Source organism: Gadus chalcogrammus, chromosome 19, assembly GCF_026213295.1.
Source record: "Gadus chalcogrammus isolate NIFS_2021 chromosome 19, NIFS_Gcha_1.0, whole genome shotgun sequence".
NCBI classification, from domain to species: Eukaryota; Metazoa; Chordata; class Actinopteri; order Gadiformes; family Gadidae; genus Gadus; species Gadus chalcogrammus.
The window spans coordinates 245796-267629 of record NC_079430.1 but is presented as its reverse complement, the minus strand read 5'-3'; the positions used below and the strand labels follow the sequence as shown (position 1 = coordinate 267629).

The window sequence follows — 21834 nt, the reverse complement described above, 5'->3', positions numbered from 1 at the left end:
CTGTGTTTGCCAGGGTCACAGGGTCTTCCGACTCTGGGGAAGAGCCTGCTAGTTTACGCACACCCCTTGCGCATTTGTTTTCTCAACCACACGTGAGACGTTGTTTGACATGCTGGATATCGTCAGAAAGGTATTTTCATTGGCTATTAGGATATCTAAGGCCCGTCCCCGACCCTTGCTGTCTGCTGGTGTAGCTGTCAATCAAAGTATACACGCACCGTTTTGATAGTGATCGCCTCATTGGCTTGTAAGGCTTGTAAACAAGGAAGTATTGGTCTTACAGACATGTGGGAGGGCTCTATGTCACCGTGAGACCCTGGCAAACACAGCGGATTGAATGAATCAGACGACAATAGCAGAATTCAAACCCTGAATCGCAGTTTTCTAAAAAAAAACATAGTAGCATTTCGGTTTTCTATTTTTCGGCTGCTTTGTATAAGATGGCTTGTGCATATACACAATGTAATTACACTAAAATAACATTGATATTCGATTTCTGCGGACTCTTATGAACATTTCAAACTCACTTCCGTTTCATTCAAACTCACTTCCGTTTCATTCAAACTCTCCCGTTTCATTCAAACTCACTTCCGTTTCATTCAAACTCTCTTACACATACTACTATACTCTCTTACATACACTACTATACTCTCTTACATACACTACTATACTCTCTTACACACACTACTATACTCTCTTACATACACTACTATACTCTCTTACATACACTACTATACTCTCTTACATACACTACTATACTCTCTTACATACACTACTATACTCTCTTACATACACTACTATACGCTCTTACACATACTACTATACCCTCTTACATACACTACTATACTCTCACATACATGACTATACACTCTCATACTTACATGTAAAAGGAGTTTAATAGTGTGTGTGTATGAGTATAGTGGTGTATATGCGAGATTATAATAGTGTGTGCAAGACCAAGTATGAGTTCTGTCCCAGACGGCCCCTCATACATAACTTGTAGGATTGATGAGTATTTGATCGTGAGAAAACATTGTTTTACCGTGAGTGAGTGTTAAAAATAATGAATGAATGCAGCCGCACGTGTGTGCATCCTTCTGTTTAAACACACGCAAACTAAACACGTAAAGCATATTACAGTTCATGGCAATATACATTAACGGGGGGACACATGCATATTAGGAACACAAGTCGATAACAATAATGTATATAATACTGGTAAGAAACGATGTGTGTTAATGTATTGCAGCGTATCATTAAATAGACCCACAGTTGCGGCCACAGGACCGCATATCATGTGTGTTAAGTTTTCTTTGCAGCAATTTACATGATGACTCGAAGCCACACCTACGGGTAATTAGGCTACTTCAGGGTAACCCTTTTTAGATTTGCGTCAGGCGCAAGGGTCATTTATCCTCCGGTATAATAGCAACAGCGGCAGTGCCCTGCCCTCAAAGCTACTTCCGTTTTGCGCTTCTCACTTGCGTTTCAGACCGTTAAAATAGGGCCCTCAGGGTCAAATCTCCTGATATCCAAATGCGGCAAAAATGCGGAGGACGTGTGTGAAAACGGCTTATAAGTAGAAAATTATTATACTTGCTTGATAACATAAGGAGAAAATTATTATGCTTGCTTCATTAGGTAATAGTTGAACCAAAATGTTCTACGTTGTAACATTAAAAGCAAATGTTATTATATTATGCACTCAGAAATTTGTTACATTATCCACTGGGGTTTCCACATTATAGCTATGGGTTTAATTACAACTAGAGGTTGAGAGGTTGCGGAAACCCTAGTATAAGATAGTAGATCATGTATAATATAATATTAACAGGGTGCTCTCATGGTCTCCTGTCTGAGAGAGAACAATGAGCAGTTCTCTCCCGACCAACAGGAAGAAACTATTGACTGGACTGTTTACCACAGAATTATTATTGCACCGCGTGTTTGTGTTCACACACAGACACAAACCCAGCGAGTGTTTAAACATTAAACTCCAGATGATCGGAGCCGGACAGAGGAAGAGGAAGAGGATGTTTACAGCGTTTTCAAACTTCCTGTTAATTTCCAAATGGTTTATTAGTGAACAATATTATCTGTCCTGACACCACAGCCTTGGTCCTCTGGGTTTCCTCTGGTGGAGACCGCGGTGCCCTGCTCCGTGTACGGGACAGACAGCACAGACTGGTCCCGCCTTCGGTCCCTGCATGTTTCTATCGCCTTATTGGGTTCCAAGGAGTCTGTGTCTGAGAGGGAGGGTGAGCAGAGCTATACACAACCTACCATGAAGGAGGAATGGACTGTGTGTTGCCATCTCCGAACTACACATAGTGTATCTCTTTAAGGAACATTTGTGATCCAGTCGTACTCAGAATCCCTTGTACACCATTTATATAATAATAATAATAATAATACATTTTTATAGTTTTTATGATATCAATTGTATGATAGGTTTTGTGTTGAATAAGTGAAGGTGTTTCTCTGCTCTATATATATGTATCTGTCTCGCAGGATTTACTTCACGTGATTTGGTTGTGATTACCCGGAACTCGTTACGCATGGATTCTCTTTTAGACCGTGGTCATCAATAAAGAAGATTCTAACTTTACCATTCGGATACGTTATAATCAAAACAACATGGTGTCAGAAGTGGGATTCTTCCTGAGGACATCACTCGGACAACTTAATCTCTCGGAACGTTAACTTTGAAGTCTCGACCGCAGTAAGCGACACCATGGAAATGGCAGATGGATTCAGAAGTCCGGATCCTCTCATTTGATGAGAATGTGGCAGTGCACTGGCGCAAGTTTGAACGAGAACATGATATTTTCATTGCCGCCGCACACAGCGATAAACCTGCCCGAACGAGAGCTTATATACTCCTTAACCTCACAGGACCGGAGGCCATAGAGAGGGAGCGATCATTCACCTATGCGCCCGCAGTACTAGGAGAAGATGATAATGTCTTCGTTCCAGCAGAATCTAGAGAGGACCCAGAGAGACAGAATGGGTTTCGAATTCAGTGGCCACACACAAGAAAGAGATGGGTGACGTGCGCATCTGCATAGACCCCAGAAACCTAAACAAGGCCCTCATGCGCCCTCACCATCCCATGCGCACGGTGGAGGAGGTTGCCGCTCAGATGTTAGGTGCCGCTATCTTTTCCATCCTTGATGCTAAAAGCTCCTTCTGCCAAGTCAGACTGGATGATGCCTCATCCCTCCGCACAACATTTACAACTCCGTATGGCCGATTCAAGTTCTTAAAGATGCCGTTCGGAATTTGTACAGCCTCAGAAGTGACATCCATGTGCTATAATCGTGGACGACATCATCATCGGTGGCAAAGTCAAAGATTTCATGCTCATCAAACCCTGATGAGCATGAAAGAAACCTGAAAAAGGTACTGGATCGTGCCGGACAGGTGAAACTGTGAGTGAATCCAAGGTAAATGCAAGTTTGGACTCAACAAGGTGAGCTATGTTGGGCACACATTCACAGATAAAGGGCTAAAAGCAGACCCTAAAAAATAAAAGCAATCCGTGAAATACCACCCCCAGAGGCCAATCCAGTTCATTCCGAACCCAAGTGAACTAACCACACCACTACTTCATCTGCTCCACAAGGAAGTGATGTTGAATTGGACGGCTTATCAACAAAATGCTTTTGACAGGCTCAAGACCTGCATCAGCAGTACTCCATTAATATGATATGAGGCAACTCACCGGTGACGCATCACAATATGGTTTAGGGGCTGCTTGCCTCCAAGAGGAGAATCCCGTGGCATACGCGTCTCGCACACTGACCCAGACGGAGACGAGGCACGCGCAAATCGAAAAGGAACTTCTAGCAGTGGTCTTCGCCTGCTACAAGTTCTATGACTACATTTACGGCAAGCCGGTTGTGATTGAGACTGACCACCAGCCCTTGGTCACCATTCACAACAAGCCATTTCAACCCATCCCAGCTCGCCTGCAACGCATGATGTTACAGTTGCAAAAATTCGACCTGACTCTCACCTACAAAAAAGAAAGCACCTCTACTTAGCTACCACCTTTTCCCGTGCACCGAGGTGCAAAAGGAAACAGGGCGGACGTGCCCACTGCCCTGCACTCGGAATACCTGAAAGTGCTGCAGATGGGACACCCAGGAGTTGAATCCACTAAGAGAAGGGCAAGGGAAAGTGTTTTCTGGCCATCTTTAAATGAGGACATTCAGGCTGTCGTTATGGCATGCAGTGTCTGTCAACAGCCTGTGGCCTCACCAGAAAAAAAACGCTAAAACTGCACACAGTCCCAGACCTGCCCTGGTCTCTTGTTGCCACAGACGTGTTTGAATGGATGACTCACCATTACCTGGTGCTTGTTGATTCATACTCTGGCTGGTTTGAAATTGACCGGCCTTATTATTGTCATCATTGACTGTCATCCATAAGCTAAAACGTCACTTCTCAGTCCACGGCATACCACAGAAGCTGTACTCAGATAATGGCACCCAGCATACCAGCCAGGCCTTCCATGACTTCGCCCGATCTTGGGATTTCCAGCATCCGACAAGCAGTCCACAGTATCTTCAGTCCAACCGACTGAGTGAGAGGGCTGTAAGGAGTGCAAAGAAACTGTTAGAGACCACAGAGACGGGACAGACTTCTACCTGAATCTGCTTTGAACACAAAACATGCCCCGAGAAAACATCTTGGGCTCACCTGCACAAAGGCTGTTGTCCCGTAGCACTCAAACCATTCTGGCCATCTGCAAACAATTGCTAAAACCAGCTGCAAGAACCCCGACCAGCATCAAAGCACAATTAACAAAGAAGCGGCGGACACAAAATCACTATTACGACAAGACCAGCAAAACACTACACCCCCTGGAACCGGACCAGGTGGTGAGACTCCAAACACAAAGGAGACATGATAAAGTAGGAGTGGTTAGGTGGAGGTGTGATGAGCCGCATTCATATGTTGTGGATTCTGGAGGGAAAGAATGCAGGCGTAACCGACGCCACATCCTGCCAGTGATGGAGCCACAGCCTCCGAAGAGCACCACATACACTGATGAATTGAACACAACAGGTTACACACTTGACCCCGACATGGCCACAATACAAAGGACCGAAGGAACTGAACAAACACCAGCAGAACAGTGTCACAGACAACGAAATCCAGAAAAGTCTCCCACCAGTGCATCTAAGCAAGGCGTGGGATCTGAGCAACGTGACGTTCCGCAGGCCAAAAACCCAGTTCAAGTTGCCAATTCCATGTGTTTCAATAGGTCCGGCAGAGCCTCTAGGCCAAATAGAAAATACATATATATATATATTCATATTTCACAAAGTACATCTCAATACTGTTAAATGACTAAGCTTGTGTCCTCTAGCCATGCCAGTACTTCACTGTTCAGGGTAGACAGTGCCTGGAGACCAGGGCACTGGTACTTGGTGCAGTCGTTTATGATGTGATCAGCCGTTTGCTCTGGGGCTCCACAGGGGCAGTCAGGGGCAACACAAAGGTTCATCCTGTGCATGTTGGCTCTGAAGCGTCCATGTCCTGTCCGGCATCTGTTAAGTCGTACCCAGGATTTTCGGTTGAGGTTGTGTCCTGCAGGCCTTGTGGACGGTGTTTCGATGTAGCCATGTAGCTTGGTGTTGGCTTGGCCCCACTGTTTGGTCCATTGTGTGATGGTCCAGGACCCAGGTGGCTGGCCATTTGCCTCATATACATGAACTGAGCTAGCTGCTGAAGTTTATTGAATCAAAAGTGTAAGAAATAATGCTTTGTTATTTGACTTCTGCATGTTTTATTCTGTTGACAATGCATTTAGTTGTGGGGCACTCAGTTAATTTTAAGTGAACCAGATCATATTTACATTTCTATTATAAAACTGCTGTTAGTGCAGAAGTGTATGTTTTCTGTGTATACAGTGTTACTGTACTATGAGTGTGTCTCGCAGGATTAACTTCCAATGATTTGGTTGCGATTACCCGGAAATGGTTACGCATGGAATGTCTGTTAGACAATCCATGCATGACCCATGGTCATCAATAAAGAAGGTTCTAACTTTACCATTCGGATACGTTATTATGTAAACAACAGGGTGGGTGTTCTAAACCAACATGTTTACATTGAAATGCGTCCAATTAGGGAGTGTGTCTCATTAAGAGCCGTCATTGGACACTACCAGATCCTTAATTGCTTGGGATGCCTGTGTGTGGATATTACTGTAATTATGCATTAACCCTAGCAGTCAAAAGACACCTCAGTGCACACAGATTTGCATACACACAGGCACCCACACACACCCACATACACACTCACACACGCACCTACTCACACAAATGCACGTACAGACATGCATACATTAGGGAGCATTGCATATTAAATAGCTTTTACCCTTTGTAACAGACACATAAGAGCTCTGTGTAAAATGTAGCATCACCAAGACAGCTGGCGTGATGTGTGTGCATGACAGGCACACACATAACGTGTGTGTGTGTGTGTGTGTGTGTGTGTGTGTGTGTGTGTGTGTGTGTGTGTGTGTGTGTGTGTGTGTGTGTGTGTGTGTGTGTGTGTGTGTGTGTGTGTGTGTGTGTGTGTGTGTGTGTGTGTGCACGCACTTTTTGTATGTGCGTCTGTCTGCCTGTGTGTACACCTATGTGTGAAAGAAGAGTGATAGAGAGAAAGAGCTATAGACCTAAAATGATTGATGAATAATAAACTAGAAAGCATGGATCAGTGTTCAGATGAAATAGTGTAATCTTTTTGTTGGATGCGGTGCTAAATGAGTGATTATCAACTAAATTGTAATGCCATGGTTCTTTTAACTACCAATGTGGTATCAACAATAATTTCCCAGCTGTCATAAACTACAGGAATCGTGTGTGTGTGTGTGTGTGTGTGTGTGTGTGTGTGTGTGTGTGTGTGTGTGTGTGTGTGTGTGTGTGTGTGTGTGTGTGTGTGTGTGTGTGTGTGTGTGTGTGTGTGTGTGTGTGTGTGTGTGCGTGTCTTTCTCTGTCTGTCTGTGTCTGTTTGTGCTTTCAGTTAGCAAAGCAGAATCATTCTCTGCTAAAAAAAAATCGCCTGTGACTTATGTGTTCATGGTAATTTCATAATATTTGTGTTCATGGTAATTTCATAATATTTGCACTAATATTAGATTATATGATTAGATTATTGTTAGATTTATTATTTGAACAAAAATAGAGGTGGTATTGAAGGACCAGTTGAGCTGGAGAACAGGTTGAGAACAGTGTTCTCATGGTTGGCTGATAGCATGAAGAATGAGGTAATAACCATGAAGTCATTTTTATTCATGTTGCCTCTAAAGAAACAGCGCTGCCCCGCAGATACGCGTCTGATTAATCGCCAGGATGTTGGCAAGCGTGTCATCTGCTTACCAACTGTGTGAAATTAATGCACCCATCATTCAGAATTCACCATGGTAACGAAGGTAGTTCTTCCAATGGTGTGCGGTATTTTTCCACCTAGTCAAACTGTGTGTCTTAGGTTTAAATGATGGGTGAATGGTTTTCAAATCTATGTTTTGGAAACTGTTCGAAACAATCATCACATGACCACATGACCACCAGTAAACATGATCCAGAATGGGAATCTTTCGTTTCTCTTGCCGCCTCTCCCATCCTCTCCTTTCATACTCTCCCATCTCCTCTCCTCATTCTCCTCTCTGCAAATGTTTGATGGATGTATTCTGTGTGTGTGTGTGTGTGTGTGTGTGTGTGTGTGTGTGTGTGTGTGTGTGTGTGTGTGTGTGTGTGTGTGTGTGTGTGTGTGTGTGTGTGTGTGTGTGTGTGTGTGTGTGTGTGTGTGTGTGTGTGTGCGTGTGTGTGTCCAGGACAGAGGTGTATTTTTCAAGCCTAATGTTCCATGACAACAGACCAAGGTTTTGTCAAGGTGAACTAGAACCAGGACTGCCCAACCACATACGCAAACACAAACACAGACAAACACACACACACAAACAGGCTTAATTAGTAAAAACAAAGGCAAGGTGTTTAAGAATCTTTAATCCTTCATGGCTCTCCTTCCTGTTTCCTTCTTTCTATCGTTTCTTCTTCTTCTCTTGTTTCCTCTTATTTTCACCTCCCCTCCTTCATAATGTAATTTCCTTAGCTGTTGTTACACTCAGTTTATTTCACTAAGTAATTTCACTTTTGTGAATGGTTACAATTTTCAGATGTTTGTTATTATTATTTTCAACATAGCAATAGTAGTTGCCATGCATTTTTTGCATGTCTTGAGTGGCCCCCTAAATGATAATCGCCTTTTGCCTTTTGTTGCACTGCTTTTACAAGTCATTTGTGGTGAACGCTTAAAGGTCCCATGACATGCTATTTTATGTATTCTTTAATATAGGTATTAGTGGGCAACTAACACAGTATTCAAAGACGTTCCTGAAATTCAGCCGTGGTGCAGAGTTACAGCCACTCCGAGCCATTGAGCTTCCCCCAAATGCGCTGTTTTGGTGTCTGTAGCTATAATGCAAATGAGGAGGAGCGAGGCAGGTGAAGGAGGAGGGTGGGGGTGTGGCCCTGAGCAGCTTGCAGCCACGGTACCATGCGCTCTGTTTACAGTGGATGTATCGCAATGGCGAGGCGCACACAGCCATTAGCCGTGTTCTGTAAATATTCTAGAACACACGGGAGTCCTGGAGCTCTATATCTAAATATTATCATATAGCCTACATAGATATCTATATCATATAATATATATTATCATGGCCAAAAGCTGTGTGAGCCGATAATATGAATCTCAAACGAACACGTTGGGTTCTCCGACGTTCCTGGTTCTTCAACATCCACATCAATGTGAAGTAGACTGAACCGCGACAAGGAGGAGAAAGGGATTGTTGCCGGGCAGCGCTTAGGCACCTCCGCCTCTGGCAGTGGTCCCTCAGCGGGGCTCAAGCGGGAGACATTCGCCGCCAACAATCCCTTTCTCCTCCATGTCGTGGTTCATGTTCTTGAGGGAGTCAAAGCCAAAGTTCCTTCCCCCCAATTCATTCTCAACCTTGGCTGAGATAACCCCCAATACGAGTCTCGTTGTAGAAATACCAGAGACGAGAGTCCGACGTGTTATGCGCCATAACACCAAAAGCAGAAAGGTTATCCAAATAACAAGGAAGTGTACAACACTTGCGTTACAGTCCTGGAGCTCTATATCTAAACAATATCATATAATACATAGATATCTATATCATATAATACATATTATCACGGCCAAAAGCTGTGTTCGCCTCCAGACGATATTTTGAATCACAAACGACTTTGTCGGGTTCTCCGACGTCTCTGGTTCTTCCACTTTCACATCAACCTGAAGTCGACTGAACCGCGCGCTGCCTGCTGCCGGCTGCCCGCTGCCGGGCGATGGTGCCTCGCGGCAACCGGCGGCATGTCGCAATTCATGTACTTCAGCGAGTCAAAGCCAAAGTTCCTTTCCCCCAATTCCTTCTCAACCATGGCTCAGATAACCCCCACAACAGTCTCGTTGTAGAAATACAAGACACGTCAAAAAACCGACAAGAAACACTTGCGTTACAGTGTGTGTATTCACTAGGGATGGGCAAAATGATTCTTTTCCGGGAACTAGTTCTTTCAGTTCAGTTCACTATAACGATTCGTTTATTTGATTCGGTCGTTTTGATTCGTTCGTTACGTCAATTACATCTTAAAAAAAAAAAAATTAAAAAAAGGTTTTTTAATTTTTTTTTTAATTGGTCATGGGTCCGGATAGGACCGTCAAGACCGGAGTCCGCCGTTTGGAGATGCCTGCTATTTAGTATATCGATCGTTCCACCAATATTTATTCCACTTGCTTGATCTCTATATTTCATTCATGGTTTTACATTTATAATTTTATTTTACTTTACATTTAATTCTTCATTGTTCAGGCTTTAAAGAACTTGCATGGTCCTAAATAAAAAATACGAACTGCAGTTTAATTTCTTTGTTTGTTCTTAAATTGACGTAGAATGGAGCAAAGACTCCTGGGATTGGGAAATGCGTTTATCCAATAAACAGATGGAGGTCAAGTCTATTTTCGAAAAAATGTAGGGGGATATTTGAGTCGAATGGTATGACCCAAGATACGTCAGACAGAGAAAGCGCGCATGTTCGACGGTACCGCCTTGTCATTGGTTTACCCAGGTGCCATTCCAACACCATTGCTACCTCTCATTGGCTGAATCTTTGAGGAAGTTGTAGACTCAATCAATATAAGTCGCGGGGAGACGGAGCTCTGTTCGTTTGTATATTTTATTTACGTGACCATATGTTTGGTTTATGTTAAAAAAAAAGAATCAAAGAACCAGTTCTTCTTGTTTTGGGGAACCAGTTCTTGTCGTTCACGTTCGGGATTCGTTCGTTGTAACGAATCAGTCGCGACCGACACATCCCTAGTATTCACAGACAAACATGTGGCGCTCGCACGGTCGAGTCTCATTGGCGGGCCAACGTCTCTGGGCGGGCCAGGCAGAGTAAGGGGAGGAGCTTAGATGCTTGATGATGTCCTAAATAAAGACATTCCAAATCAGCGCGCTTGAGCCTCCGTTTTTTCAAAGGCGAACAGTTGGTGCTCGTTTTACACCAAAACCAAGTTTTAGCCACTGGGGGACCATAGGCAGGCTACGGGAACTCATATTTATGTTAGAAAACCTCATAAAGTGAGATTTTCATGTCATGGGACCTTGACATAGGTCTTATAACCCTAAAAGTACATATCATACAATAAATTACAATGCATGAGTTCACTGCTGCACGTGTGTATAGAAAAGGTTTTATTATTATTATTATTGACAACAGTTAGTTCAACATTATAGGGTCCTGTCCTTCAACTCCCTGTTTTCTCAGGTAAACACAGAACTCAACTACATTTGTACCAGTGTTTGTGATATCAAGCTAAATAAATATCTCTCTATGTCATATCCCGCCCCCAAAAAATCCCCCGTTGATTCTACAGAGGGGTATTCCACAAAGCCGGTTTTATCACATAACCGGGTAAGTTAACCCAGGGTTTGCGGTGACCCTAGGTTTTCCGTTCCAAAAGGATCACGGTATGTTAGTTGCTATAGAAACATATGCTCTGAATCAAACCTGGGGCCTGTACCACGAAGCTCGCTTAGAGGGTTAGCGAGGTATGTTGAGCTCAAAGCCTGGGTTAGTTGTACCACGAAAGTCGATCTCTTTTAGCGTCACTGTATCACCATGGTGACTTATGCTCGCAACCAAACCTGGTCGGGAGCAGTTTTTCGGCTTAGTCTAGCCGGAGATCGGCTACTTAAATCGCCATGCGCAGCTTCCTAGCCCCTCCTCTGACAATGGCGTCACCATTTGTGGGTGTTCCCGTGGACCTCGGCGCACTTCTCGTACAGGCGTCTCTCTGGAGACCGAGAGCAGAACCGATCCCTTGGCATTGTCTGACGATATTCAGATTTCAGACTTTATTGTCATTGTGCAAACAACGAAATTGGGGTTCTTCATGAGAGATACAGATTCTCATCAGAGGGTGTTCGTTATTTGATCGTCCTTTTGGAACTTATGTAGACAATACTTACTGTTGCGCATTGTGTCTCCGTGACAGAGTGCGAGAGTGGAGGTAGCGCGTCAGTCTTGAATTTCTGCGCGGGTGGTTCGACTCCCAAGTGACGCGAATTTATGTGAAGCTTAAAAAGTCCCAATTCTCATGCATATGGAATACTTATTCACTAAAGCTTATGGAATTATATTTTTGTGCTTATTTCAAACTTGAACCCATATTTTCAAGGCCGTGCTGGCACCACATCTATGGGGGTAAAATGCATGATGATAGACCGGCGAATTTGAACCCCGGTCGCTGGCGTTCGGGTCTTATACTAATCCACTACCCTACAGCCGCTACCTCTCAGCGGTTGAAAACATGCGATACATTTCTTAAATAGGGTGTATTTAAAGTGAATTCCCTAAATGATAGAATAAGGCAGGATGGACTTTGCTTATGCATTTTTAAATCATCATCATTCTATTTGGATTAATGGCGAACAATTCTGCATTTGGCATAGTTATTTTATAGACAATATGCAGAATCATTTCACTTATACGCATATAGACTGCTTGATCTATCGTAAAGGTGAGAAAAATGACGCAAAAAACGCCCCTTTCACGTGAACGCGCACTGAACCTAAAGCGGAAAACCTGGTTCAACTAATTGAATCTAAAGTGAGCTTCGTGGTACCATTTAACTCTGATTGCGAGTTGCGGCTCCGTCGAGCCAGGTTTTCCCAAGAAAGCCTGGGTATGTTCAGCGAGGTTCGTGGTATACCCCCCTGGTCGGAGCAGGTTTTGCACAGGTTAAGTTTGAAACATAACCCGGTTTTGGGTATTTCAACCGGCGTTCACCGCAGATTATATGTGTTCACAATGGCCTTTTGATGAGAGAACTGCTGATATCGGAGCGCAAATTATACAATCCACCGGGAGCGATTGATAAGACCACGGCTCGACATCTTGGCATATCGGATGACTTTTTGCTGGAGTGGAGAGATATAGATTCTCGCGCAAATCTTTAATATATTTAATTAGCCTTACATAGTCAACACTACCAATCGAGGACCTGGCCTCAGTTCACTCCAGACTATTTGCGTAGCCCTCCGTTATTTTCAAATGGTAGTTTTATCTAGGCTATAATGTTGGAGATGCTGAGCACATCGCAGTCGTTTCAGATGACCCATCCAAGATTTGTATCGGCCTCCTATCACATGTTTTGAGTGTGGAGATGTGGGACATAAACGCTTTGCGTGTCCACATAGACAGCAGGGGGCGGCTCGCTCCGCTGATGCGGCGGACGGCTCTGGTCGGTCCGCGGCTGGTGGGTCGGGTGCTGGGTCTGCGGTTGTCGGGTCCTGTGTTGAGTCTGCGGCTGGCGAGTCTGCGGCTGGCGAGTCCGCGGCCGGCGAGTCCGCGGCCGGCGAGTCCGCGGCCGGCGAGTCTGCGGCCGGCGGGTCTGCGGCTGGCGAGTCCGGTGCTGGTTCCGCGGCCGTGTCTACAGCTGGTGAGTCCGGTGCTGGGTCCACGGCTGGCGGGTCCAGTGCTGGCGCCGCGGTCGCGGATGCGGGTGCGGATGCGGGTGCGGATCCCAGTGCTGTGAACGTGGCAGCCGGTGCCACTGGTTCGGTGCCACCGGTGCCTCATCTTGAGGAGGTTGACTTGGATAGTGAGGAACAGAGCGAGCCTAAGAAACAGCAGGCTCCTGTGGCTGCGGAGAACCTGAGCAGTTCTCAGTCTGCAGGCACTGAAGCAGCTTCCACAAGTTGTACGGGCAGAGATCCCACTGTGATCACCAATGAAGGAAAGGGTATGTTAAATAGTCAGGCATCCTGTGAAGGGGAGGACATGGAGTATGACTCTGAGTCAGATACAGTATCTAGCATAGGTGAAGCTTCCAATAGGAACACAGATCTCTATTCTTTGGAGGAAATAAATCAATTTCTGGATGTGACATTTAAAAAGTCTGTTAGACTGAATGACTACTTCAGTGACACTGAAAAGTTCATCAGATCGGTTGATGTACTGGTTTTGACCTCTTGGATGAAAAGAAACGCTTTCGCCTCAAAAAGCATATTACAATTCTGAGGAAAGCGAAAAAAGGTAAAACTGCTAAGAAGACTAAAAAGTAACATGATCATGTACCACACGGTGTTTTTCCTCTTTTTGTTCTTCCTTGCTTTGTTCATTGTATCTGTTTCTCTTCTCTGACCTCTATGCAGAGCCTTAAAATAGGGTATTTGAACATCAATGGTGGAGGGAGAGACAGACACAAAAGGGCATTAATCTCTGATATCGCCACTCAAAAAAGGGTTGATGTGCTGTTTTTGCAGGAGACGCATACTAATCCAGCAGACGAGATAGATTGGGGTTTATGGTGGGAGGCTTCATGTACCCTTAGTCATGGCACCAATCTTAGTGCAGGGGTAGCTGTTCTGTTCAGGAAAGATGCCAATGTAAAGGTTTTATCTTCTACTGAAGTGGTGAAGGGCAGGCTGTTGTTTGTCAGGGCAGAAATAGAGGGCTCTGTGTTCTGCTTTGCTAACATATATGCCCCAAATCGATGAACAGAAAGAGTGGGTTTTTTCGCCCTGCTAGAAAGTGAGGTGGGGAATTACCAGCACGATCATTTAATCTTTGGCGGGGACTTTAATTGCACTCTAGACTTTACTATAGACAGAACAAGTGAAGAACCCCACCCACTGTCATCTCAGACACTTAGTGGTGTCATCGCACACCTGGATCTGTTGGATACATGGAGGGTCAAACATCCGCAATCCAGGCAATACACATGGGTGAGGGTCCACAATAACAGGGTGAGTGCAGCTAGACTAGATAGGATTTACATTTCCAAAAGTCTCAGCTCTAGATTAGTCCACAGTCACATAAGTCCAGTTGGCTTTACTGACCATCACTATGTCAGCATAGATTTGATCATTTCGCCAGGTGAAAGGGTTGGGTCCTACTGGTCTTTTAACAGTAGACTTCTGCATGACCATACTTTCTGCAAAAGCTTTGAGAGTTTTTGGCAGCAGTGGAAATCTAGGAAAGCAGATTTTGTTTCTTTGAAGCTGTGGTGGGAAGTTGGTAAGGCCCAAATTCGTGTGTTTTGCCAGCAGTATACCTCCCACTCGACTGCTAGGATAAAGGCAGCAATTCAGGAGCTTGAAGCCAGTATTAGGAACATTGAAGAGGGGTGACATAGGGTTTTGGATCCCACCACGGGTCATCTGCTGCAGGAGAAGAGATTGGAGTTGAGCTCCCTCCTGCAGGAGAGAGTGAAGGGAGCTCATGTCAGGTCTCGCTTCCTCCAGCTAAGGATATGGATGCCCCAAGCTCTTTCTTTTTTAATCTGGAGAGATCGGTGGCACAGAGGAAGCAGATGAGCTGCCTTAAACTTCCTGGAGGCAGAGTGACCACCAGTCCGGGTGAGATGAGGACCCATGCGATGGACTTCTACGCTGACCTCTTTGGGGCAGAACAGTGCAGCATGGAGTGCCGTGAGGAGCTCCTGGAGGGGCTTCCTCAGCTCATCCCAGGAGAGAAAGCTGCTCTGGACTCTGAGCTGACTCTGGACGAGTTGACAGCCGCTGTCAATCAGATGGCATCAGGACAGGCACCAGGGATTGATGGTCTCTCCACTGACTTTTACAAGCGGTTCTGGAATACCCTTGGACTTGATTTACATGGGGTTTTATTGGAGTGTTTCAGAACAGGATCGCTTCCTGTCTCGTGTCAGCGAGCTGTGCTTTCCCTGCTTCCCGAGAAAGGAGACCTGGCCTTACTTAAGAGCTGGAGGCCGGTTGCTCTCCTTTGCACGGACTATAAGGTGCTTTTCAGAGCCCTATCCAACAGACTTAACCCATTTAAGCCGGGAAAGCATTGCCGCTGTTCTACCTTTAAAGCCGGGGGCGCTGTTGCGTCATTCTACCTTTAAGGACGGGAAAGCGTTTGCGTCGTTTTTCTGTATAAGGGGGGTTTTTGCCCAAAGTGTCGGCCTCTGGGCCAATGAAATGCATCAAAATAGACACATATAGGTGTCAACTTGTTCCTCGTGAGTTTAGTTCAGAAATTTCTTCAAGCAAGTATGGCGGAATTTGAGACTGAAGACTTTTCTGACGGTAGCGATTTCGAGGAGTTTCTCGGCTTCGAAGATGTTGATGAGGCCGAGTACTTTGATGACGAATACGAACCGATTGACCGGGAATTATGGAAGGCACATGTTCGTGAATGACGACGAGGAAGAAGAAGTATGGAATGGGGCTATGGGAATGGGGCTGCTTGTGTTGCCGGTGCGAAGAGATTACTGGCGACAGAGTAAGAATCTCTTTCGGACGCAATTAGCCAGAAATATGTCCCGGGACAGATTTGCGGCCAGCTGGAGGAAAGGACAATAGTAATACTTATTGATTGGGATGATGCTGTAATAAGTAATTACTACAGTTTATATGTAAGAGATGTATTACTGTCCCGGAGATGCGTAAAGCACCCGGGTGCGTAAAACCAGATAAGCTTCTCTGGAATGTCACTTATACTTATCAATAGTAATACTTATTGATTGTGATGATGCTGTAATAAGAAATTACGACAGTTTATATGCAAGAGATGTATTACTGTCCCGGAGATGCGTAAAGCACCCGTAAAACCTGATAAGCTTCTCTGGAATGTCACCAGTGGCGTAACAAGGCAACGACGGGCCCGTATGCAGGATGTTCAAGGCTCTTCCAAAGAATAGAGCTTCTTTGGAATTTCACACCTAACTGCGATCTCCAGAACAATAAGGCCTAGGCTACTATACATTCCCAAATTATAGCCTGTATCTTTTAATTACGCTACTTCTTAGGATGGAATGCAATTGTATTTGTATTATGCATAATACTTTTATTCAGTAGTCATCACATACAAGTGCATGTAATTTAAAACGCAGACTGTTTACAGTTTTAGTCCCAGTCTGTTCCCCTTCCCATGTTTGTTATTATATACTTTATTACTTTCTTATATACTTATTTCACTTTATTATACTTTATTTTTTTACTGTTTTGTGCTGTTCCTGCACTTTTACATATTTTTTTACTTTTTTATTTACTTTTCTACCTGTATGTAAATATTGTAAATATTTGTAAATAAAAACTCAAATTTCCCATGAAAGCCACAGGTGTCAGCTCTCAAATACTTTTTGAATTGTGTTCCTATCTGTTACAGGGGCTGAGAAATCAGTAATTTAGTAGGCGTTGACACAATTGCTGAATTTCTAGAAAAACTTCAGGTTTTGGGGGCTTTTCTGAAATCGCCTATAGGTTTTACAGGCATTTTTTCCAGGCGCTTTAGGCCTAAATGGGTTAAGGACATCCTGGGAATACTTGTACATACTGACCAAAGTTATTGTGTACCTGATAGGAAAATGATGGACAACATTTTCCTTATTCGAGATATTATTGATGTGTGTAGATCCCATAATGTAGATTTTGGTATTGTTTCTTTGGACCAGGAGAATGCTTTTGATAGGGTGGATCACTCTTATTTATTTTCTGCACTTAAGGCTTTTGGTATAGGTGATGGTTTTCTGGCCTGGATTGGTTTATTGTATAGTGGTGCTCAATGTATGGTAAGGATGGGGGCAGGGCTGAGTCGGCCAATCCCTGTTCAGCGAGGGATAAGACAGGGTTGTCCTATCTCCGGTCAACTATATAGCCTAGCTATTGTGCCCTTGCTGTGCATGTTGAGAGGTCGGCTCAGTGGTCTCTCACTGCCGGGGTCCTATAATCTTGATTGTCCACTTACTGTTTCTGCGTATGCAGACGATGTTAATATTTTTGTCTCCAGACAGGGGGATGTTCAATGTTTGCAGGATACCCTGTCCCTGTATGAAAAGGCCTCATCTGCTCGGGTGAACTGGGCAAAGAGTGAAGCCTTATTGGTGGGACAGTGGAGGGTTCAGGCAGTGCCCAGTCTGCCTGGAGGTCTTGAGTGGGGGAAGGAAGGCCTGAAAGTGTTGGGAGTATTTTTGGGCACTGAGGGTTTTCAAAACAAGAACTGGGAGGGAGTTAAGGAGAAAGTGTGCGCTCGGTTGTCTAAATGGAAATGGTTGCTACCCCAGCTGTCGTATAGGGGAAGAGTTCTGGTGGCCAATAACCTGGTCGCCTCGACTCTTTGGTATAGGCTGATTGCTCTGACGCCACCGAGAGGCCTGATGGAGGACGTTCAGCGAGTCATCCTGGACTTTTTCTGGTCTGGCCGGCACTGGGTCCGGGCAGCAGCAATCTACCTGCCTGTGGCTGAAGGGGGGCAGGGACTGATTAACATCCAGGCAAAAATTGCCTCTTTTAGACTTCAGACTGCACAAGGCTGCTGTATAATTGCGGCCCAAGCTGGTTTGACGTAGCTCGATTGCTGCTGAAGAGAGCTGGGCGATTGGGCTACAATAAACAGCTTTTCCTTCTACAGCTTGAGGATGTGGACTTAACTGGACTGACACCTTCTATAGCTCGGTATTGCAGGCATGGCAGATTTTTAAGGTTGCACGTGCCACAAATGAGACTCCGGGCATGTGGTTGTTTGAGGAACCTTTGTTTTATCATGACCTCAAGGACTCAAACACTGCAATCTGCCAGCCTGCGAGCCTGTCTTAGAGAGGCTAGCTGCACCAAGCTGGGCCATCTGATGAAGATGACGGCAACATCTGTGGACGCCTTGAAAGAGAGAAGTAACATCACCTCCATCAGGTTGATCAGCAGAGTGGTGGAGGAAGTCTGTGCTGCCCTGCAACAACCTCTGAGAGAATTTGTAAAAAAACGCACTTTGTGTGACCAGTGGAGCGAAGAGGGAGAGTACAGTTTCCCCGCTCTGTATATCACCCCAGTTGTGGGGGAGTGGCAGGAGGGAGGAGGTCAGCTGCTGTCTCTCACAACCCCACACCTGGAGACTTTTCAGGCTGACAGTATGGTTTGAGCTTTTAAAAAAGTGGTTTCGGGGTCTAGGGGATTTTTCTTTTGATTTGGTTATTTTTGGCCCAAAGTACTGTGCTCAGAAGAAGATTGTACACACATTGGTGAACTTTTTATCTGGTTCTGCCAAGTTGGCCATCTGGCTAACACGCAGGAACCGGGTTCAGAGTATCGGTAGTGTGGAGCCGGTGCTGGTTCTGAAGGGCCTGCTGAAGGCCCGACTGAGGGTGGAACATGCCTATTATCAAATGATGGATGATATGCAGGGCTTCAGTCACATATGGGCTGTTGGAGGGGTTTTATGCTCTGTGGGGGTGAAGGAGAGCTGAATGTAAGCATCTGATTAGGGAAACACGTTTTCTGTTTGTTGTATTTTAGGGATGTTTCCTGTTTTGTTTTTGTTGTTTTTTTTTGCATTGCTGAAGTGATGATGTGACAGTGATCTGTTTTCTCCTTGCAGTTGTGCAATAAAGGGATTTTGAAAACCAAACCTCCCCTCTCTTCTCCCTTTCTCTTATCTCCGTCTTCTCCTCCCCTCTCTTCTCCGCTCTCCTATCATATCCTATCCTCGCCTTGACTCTCCTTTCTCTCCTCTCCCCTCCCCTCCCCTTTACCCCTTCCATCTCCTCCCCTCCTCTCTCCTCTCCCCCCCCTCTCCTCTCCTCCCCTCCCCTTCTCTCCTCACCTCTCCTCTCCTCCTCTCTCTTCTCCTCTTCTCTTCTCCCCTACCCTCCTTCCCTCACCTCTCCCCTCCTCCCCTCCCCTGCCTGCCCTATTCTCCGCCCTTCCACTCCTCCCCTCCTCTCCTCCACCCCTCTCCTCCTCTCCTCTCCTCAGAGTGTGGTCCAGGGTTCTATCGCTCCCTGCTCCAGGCGGGAGGCTGCAGTAAGTGTCCTCCCCACAGTTGGGCCAGGGAGTCCGGGGCCCGGGTCTGCAGCTGCGAGCCTGCATACTACAAGAACCCTGCGGACCCCGCCAACATGGCGTGCACACGTGAGTCCCAGAGAGGGCCTTTAGCAACAGGCTTTAAGGCGTTGTATGTTTTAATATTCAGTATGTATGATCTTGTTCTGATATGTTGCATGTGCACATTGGGGCAGGGTTGTGTTGCTGTTTCTTTGTGTTCTTCTATCATCATGCAACATATCCTGTTCTTTCTCCGCCATCTTCTCCTTTCATTGTCCTCTTTCTCCGCTCTTCTCCTCCCTTTTCTTATTTTCTCCTCGTCTCCTCAGTATATATATATATATCTATAATGTCAGCTAAGAGATGCTCTTTCTTGCATTTCTTTCTTTATTTGTGTATGTGTGTGTGTGTATGTGTGTGTGTGTGTGTGTGGTTGGGTGTGTGTGTATGTGTGTGTATATGTGTGTGTGGTTGAGTTTGTGTGTGTGCGTGCGTGCGTGCGTGCGTGTTTGCATGTTTGTGTGTGTGTGTATGCATGTGTATGTGTGTCGGTGTGTATGTGTGTGTGTGTGTGTGTGTATGTGTATGTGGTTCCCCCCTCAGGCCCCCCTTCCGCTCCCCGTAACGCCATCTCCAACGTCAACGAGGACCAGTGTCTTTCTGGAGTGGTCCGTTCCAGTGGAGACTGGCGGCAGGAAGGACGTGCGCTACAACATCCTGTGCCGCCGGGTGCTGCCGGAGGGGCGGGGCTTAGAGGAGTGTGGCGCAAGCGTGCGCTTTCTACCTCGGCGCGTGGGCGTGGCCAACACCTCGGTGATGGTGGCGGACTTGCAGTCCCACACCAACTACAGCTTCCTATTGGACGCTGTCAACGGCGTGTCACTGTTGGCCAATGACCACTGCCCGGCAGTATGTGACACTCAACGTCACCACGAATCAGGCGGGTAGGTTTGACTCATATCTACTTCTAGCAGCTAGGGGTTATTCTGTACAGATACAGTTCGTCAAGGAGCAGCAAGGGGTTAGACAGTACAGTACAGGTCATCGAGGAGCAGCTAGGGGTTAGACAGTACAGTACAGGTCATCAAGGAGCAGCTAGGGGTTAGACAGTACAGTACAGGTCATCAAGGAGCAGCTAGGGGTTAGACAGTACAGAGACAGGTCATCAAGGAGCAGCTAGGGGTTAGACAGTACAGTTAAGGGCATCAAGGAGCAGCTAGGGGTTGGACAGTACAGAGACAGGTCACCAAGGAGCAGCTAGGGGTTAGACAGTACAGAGGACAGGTCATTAAGGAGCAGGTAGGGGTTAGATGGTACAGAGACAGGTCATTAAGGAGCAGCTAGGGGTTAGACAGTACAGTACAGGTCATCAAGGAGCAGCTAGGGGTTAGACAGTAGAGTACAGGTCATCAAGGAGCAGCTAGGGGTTAGACAGTACAGAGACAGGTCATCAAGGAGCAGCTAGGGGTTAGACATTACAGTACAGGTCATCAAGGAGCAGCTAGGGGTTAGACAGTACAGAGACAGGTCATCAAGGAGCAGCTAGGGGTTAGACAGTACGGAGACAGGTCATTAAGGAGCAGGTAGGGGTTAGACAGTACAGAGACAGGTCATCAAGGAGCAGCTAGGGGTTAGACAGTACAGTACAGGTCATCAAGGAGCAGCTAGGGGTTAGACAGTACAGAGACAGGTCATCAAGGAGCAGCTAGGGGTTTAGACAGTACAGAGACAGGTCATCAAGGAGCAGCTAGGGGTTAGACAGTACAGAGACAGGTCATTAAGGAGCAGCTAGGGGTTAGACAGTACAGAGACAGGTCATCAAGGAGCAGGTAGGGGTTAGACAGTACAGAGACAGGTCACTTAGGAGCAGGTAGGGGTTAGACCAGGGGTGCCCAACCTTTTTTGACCCAAGATCTACTTTTCAAGTAGCCAACCTCCCGAGATCTACCAGCAAACCTACCTTCAAGTCGGGGGGGGGGGGGGGGGTTAGAGAACAATTGTTGACGGGGGGGGGGGGGGGTTGTATCGTGAACCTAGCTTGTTTCCCCTCAGCCATGCCAACGTTTAGGAGTGTGTAACTACTGTTGACGGCTTTCAACTGCTGTTAACAGCACATGCGCTACCGCGCGTATATGTCCCGCGCAAATTTAATTTCATTAAAAAATAATAATAATAATAATAATCTTTTTTTTATTTTTTTTCTTCACCCCTCGCGATCGACTTGGGATCTGTCGGCGATCTACTGGTAGACCGCGATCGACTGGTTGGGCACCCCTGGGCTAGACAGTACAGAGACAGGTCATTAAGGAGCAGCTAGGGGTTAGACAGTACAGTACAGGTCATCGATGAGCAGCTAGGGGTAAGACAGTACAGTACAGGTCATCAAGGAGCAGCTAGGGGTTTAGACAGTACAGAGACAGGTCATCAAGGAGCAGCTAGGGGTTAGACAGTAC

At 45.8% G+C, this 21834-nt stretch overlaps 1 pseudogene; it reads left to right on the top strand.

Annotated features, from left to right (window-relative positions):
• Positions 1-21834, top strand: part of LOC130372761 (ephrin type-A receptor 5-like) — an 88723-nt pseudogene that overhangs the window by 38469 nt on the left and 28420 nt on the right.